Genomic DNA, 5,000 nt, shown 5'->3' on the forward strand with positions numbered 1-5,000 from the left:
TTTGGAAATTTCTGTTGTAAGAAAACATCCGCAAGTCATCGAGATAAGCAGTGAATATAATCCTACCTTGTTTCTCTCTCCGCGTCGAAGAATTACAAGAACCAATACTTTAAGAAAGGTGTGGGGTTACGACCCTCCATGGCCACGCCATCGTATGTCAGTTCATCCAATACTTCCGTAATTAGGATAACAACTGCTTTATTAAGTGAAATATTTCAACAAATGAAAGTATAAACATCAAGATATCCAGTGTACTCCGGTCATAACAGAAAGGGAGGCTGCAAAGAGCTGTGAGGCGATCTGAAGCAAGATCTAACACCTGGGACGTGAAGCAAGAGAACCTGCAGTCGTTGGGAAACATTGGTGTGCTAATAATAGAAAAGAAACGAAATTAAAATGAATAAAAAATAAATATATCGTTAGCTGAGGATACAAGAAAGACACATGAATTATGTAATGCGCTAGATCAGGTAATTCTTAATGTATTGGGAATCCTGTATCGAACTAGATTGTATAGTACAGAGACATAAAGCCGTAATTTCATTGTTATTTAAATGAGTGACTTTCGACGGAAATGAAGATCAAAATCGCTCGAAATCGTTACTGTTATGCCCACTATAGCCCATTCACCTTGAAGAATATTTTAGCGGAAAGATACAGCGCTATGGACCCCATTCGAAGTCAGTCTGCAACAAGTAATAGCATCAGCGTCCAGTTTCTCGAGAGACATAATAAGATAAAAGTTGGTCGCCTTTGTACATTCTGGGTGGTAAACACAAAACCATTGTTTTCCATAGATTAGGTTAGGAAATAATTCACAAAAAATCTATATAATTCAGCAGTCAGTGCTGCAAAACCCCTACGCTGATTGTCAGTTATATAAGCAATTACTATTACCATGTGTGAGGGTCTTGTGTGTGTGTCTGTTACACAGCTTGTTCGCTTGAGTTATGAAGAAGTAAGAAAGCTTCTCCCTCTCTCTCTTTCTTTCTATCTCTCACTTTTTCTGTCTCACTCTGCCTCTCTCTCTCTCTCTCTCTCTCTCTCTCTCTCTCTCTCTCTCTCTCTCTCATCTCTCTCTCTCTCTCTCTCCTCTCTCTCTATCTCTCTCCTCTCTCTCCCCCTTCTCCCTCTCTCTCTCTCTCTCTTTTCTCTCTCCTCTCTCTCTCTTTCTCTCCTTCTCTCTCCCCTTCTCCACCCTCCTCTCTCTCTCTCTCTCTCCTCTCCCCCCTCTCTCTCTCTTCTCCTCCCCTTCTCTCTCTCCCCCTCTCTTCTCTCTCCCCTCTCTCTCTCTCTCTCCCCTCCTCTCTCTTCTCTCTCTCTCTCTCCATCTCTCTCTTCCCTCCTTCTCTTCTCTCTCTCTCTCTCTCTCCCTCTCTCTCCTCTCTCCCCCTCTCCTCTCTTTTCTCTCTCTCTCTCTTCTTCTTTCTCTCCCCTTCTCTCTCCATCTCCTCTCTCCCTCTCTCTCTCTCACTCTCCATCTCCTCTCTCTCTCTCTCTCTCATCTCTCTCTCTTCTCTCTCTCTCCTCTCTCGCTCTCTCTCTCTCTCTCTCTCCCTTTTCCTCCTCTCTCTCTATCTCTCTCTCCTTCTTCTCTCCCTCTCTCTCTCTCTTCTCTCTCTCTCTCTCCTCCTCTCCTCTCCTCTCCCTCTCTCTCCTCTCTCTCTCTCTCTCTCTATCTATCTATCTATCCTATCTATATCTCTATCTATCTATCTATCAATCTATCTTCTATCTATCTATCTATCTATCTTTCACTTTTTCTGTCTCATTCTGCCTCTCTTTCTCTCTCTCCTCTCTCTCTCTCTCTCTCTCCCACCCTCTCTCTCTCTCTCCCCTCTCTCCCCTTTTCTCTCTCTCTCTCTCCTCTCTCTCTCTTTTCCCCTTTCTCTCCCCTCCCCTTCTCCTCTCTCCTCCCCTTCCTCTCTCTCCTCTCTCTCTCCCCTTCCCCTCTTTTTCTTCTCTCTCTCTCTCTCTCTCTGTATCATCTATCTATCTATCTATCTATCTCTTCTCTATCATCTTCCCCATTTTCTTAAATCTACTTCTCCCCTCCCCTTTTCTGTCTGTCCTGTCTGTTCTCTCTCTCTCTCTCTCTCTCTCCTTCTCTCTCTTCTCTCTCTCTCTTCCTCTCCTCTTCTCTTTTTTTCTCTCTCTCCTCTCTCTCTCTCTCTTTTCTCTCCTCTCTCTCTCTCTCTCTCTCTCTCTCTCTCTCTCTCTCTCTTTGTGGTTTTTCTGTTTCTCTGTGTGTTTTTCTGTTCTTTGTCTCTCTGTCTCTCTGTCCTCTCTCTCTCTCTCTCTCTCTCTCTCTCTTTTCTCTCTCTCTCTCTCTCTCTCTCTCTCTCTTCTCTCTCTCTCTCTCTCTCTCTCTCTCTCTCTCTCTCTCTCTCTCTCTCTCTCCTCTCTCTCTTCTCTCTCCCTCCTCTCTCTCTCTCTCTCTCTCTCTCTCTCACTCTCTCTCTCTCTATGTGTGTGTGTGTGTGTGGTGTGTGTGTGTGTGTGTGTGTGCGTGTGTGGTGTGTGTGTTTTGTGTGTGTGTTTTGTGTGTTGTGGTGTGTGTGTTGTGTGTGTGGTGTGTGTGCGGGGTGTGTGTGTGTGTGTGTTGGCGTGTGTGTGTGTGTGTGTGTGTGTGTGTGTGTGTGTGTGTGTGTGTGTGTGGTGTGTGTGTGTGTGTGTGTGTGTGTGTGTGTGTGTGTGTGTGTGTGTGTGTCCCTGTCTATAGCCCTATTTCACTCTTTTTTCACCGTCTAATATAAATTGGTGCTATACTGGGATGTACACTCACGCCCTGTTTGCCCCATAATATTATAACTATGTGCTCTGCTGGAATGTAAACTCTCTCTCTCTCTCTCTCTCTCTCTCTCTCTCTCTCTCTCTCTCTCTCTCTCTCTCTCTCTCTCTCTCTCTCTCTCTCTCTCTCTCTCTCTCTCTCTCTCGTCCTATCATATTTAACCAGTTTACCAGGATGGAATGCAAACTTGAGATATTTTGCATATTAACGGATGCCTGGGGTAGTTTAAGCTGAAGCATAGGTTGGTGGTACAAGGTTGTGGTCTTGGTGGTTTTATATTGTATATTACATCTCGTATTAGTTATATGTCAGGTGAACTACCTTTGTTTATTACGAGGAAATCCGCCATGCTTAAGGAATCCCCAACATGCTAGGACATATCGCGTCCATCTCTTGAATCTCCGCACCCCGCCGATACATTTCTTAGCGGCCAACATGCTAGAGCGCCCACCCACACTCACCCCGGCCCATTTCCTAGCGCCCATGTTAGGACGCATCGCAACCATCTCTAGCCCCCATCCCCCCATATGTCAAAGCCTCCAACATGTTCGGACACGCCACGCCTATATCTTAACCATCCAATATTTCTAAGGCAACTATAGACTATTGATATTCGTTAACCCCGAAACCAGGACAGATTTTTTTTTTTTATCTAGTTCTGAAATGTGTGTCTAGTTCTGGTCAAAAGGATGATAATCCCTGACTTGAGCGCGGGGGTTGGATCACGCAAAAGGAACCGCGATTTACGACTTGAATTCCCCAACTTGCCACTCCCTGTATGTGCTGATGCCCCGGGAAGCTCCCATACCCCCTGTGTTACTTCAGGGTCATGATGTGGCACAGTTGAAGTAACAGTGTAAATGACGATGAATAAAAGAATTTCTTACTCTAATGACGAATATGACTGATAGTTACATAAACCAAGTGTTTTAGTGGAAGGTAATAGTATGTGATTTAAACCTCACCTGGCAGGAACCTCTTGTTGTAACTACCACCCAGTAAATCCTTAAACCACAGCTAAGTTTTTGCCCATCCTTGATTATAAAGGATTCCATCAGTGGGATAGTGATCTTACTTTCGATGTGTGTCAGCTCTGTTATCTTTTCTAGCAATAAACAATCTTTCTTTTAATAGTTAATGTGCGTTTGTACGTTCATTTTGTTAAAAGTTCGCCCCCCAAAGCCTACGTAATAATCAACAAGTTTTTTTAGCTATATTTTTCGCTTAACAATAATGAAAATGCGTATTATGTACTATTTATTTTGTTATTATTGTATATATTTCATAATTAAATACATTCCTAGTATTTGTGTTCCTTTATTTTTGCATGTGCTTTCAGTCACTTTTGTTAGTCAAAGCCCAGGAATACAGAATTAGACATTCATGTTGTCTTGATTTAAAATGGGATTAAATAAATATAATCATTATAACATACATCTGGCATTCTGATATTCGTGTTCAGTCACCAATTTATTTTACTGCAAAAATTGCTGTCACTGTTGTTTTAACTAACATTTATATTTCATGAATTTGTTTATAAAAACTCAGAATTATCATTTCTACACAGACCTAAAGATCAATGGTGCATTCCCTACCACTGTCTCATGTTGTATGAATTTTTATTTTTTTTTACTTTTGCATTCTCAGCACTTAACAACAGTCAACACTCATCACTAATAATTCGTGTTTAGTTTAAGCCTGCAAGAACCCTGTTTACGTTTACTTGTAAGGACTGTGATATTTGTGCTATAATGTGTATTTTTAATGCTTACATTGAACTTTTTCATTATATTTCACATGTTCAACCCGAGTTTAAAAATGTGAAATATAGTGATACCATTATTCACAGAACTCAAACAAACTTTAATAACATTAGCATTTTATCAGCTGCATCATAACTGAGGAACAATAACTAAAAAAGCTCTATCTACCACTGACACTCTATCAAGTTCTTACCCACTATCAACACTTTGTCCTTACCACCTACATCCCCTTAGCTACACCGCTGCTATCTGCCCATGCTAATGTTTCCAAACTACCTTATTCTTATCTCCGTAGCTGCAGCCTGTCTATTAAATCCCTTGAGCGAGATCCACCAGCTGCTATGCTTAATTTTGCTTTTTTTCCCCCTGAAACGGACTTACTAATATGTCTGCTTTAAATTTTGTCACTGTGAAACAAATATACCTCTTCAGCCTAAAAGATTTTT

At 41.8% G+C, this 5,000-nt stretch overlaps 2 protein-coding genes across 3 annotated transcripts in view; one reads left to right on the plus strand and one right to left on the minus strand.

Annotated features, from left to right (window-relative positions):
- LOC119575111 overlaps positions 1-5,000 on the minus strand; it is a 38,235-nt gene that overhangs the window by 31,753 nt on the left and 1,482 nt on the right. The window lies entirely within an intron of this gene.
- LOC119575112 overlaps positions 1-5,000 on the plus strand; it is a 16,487-nt gene that overhangs the window by 557 nt on the left and 10,930 nt on the right. The gene's annotated exons all lie outside the window — the stretch shown is intronic.

This window comes from Penaeus monodon, chromosome 7 (genome assembly GCF_015228065.2).
Source record: "Penaeus monodon isolate SGIC_2016 chromosome 7, NSTDA_Pmon_1, whole genome shotgun sequence".
NCBI lineage: Eukaryota > Metazoa > Arthropoda > Malacostraca > Decapoda > Penaeidae > Penaeus > Penaeus monodon.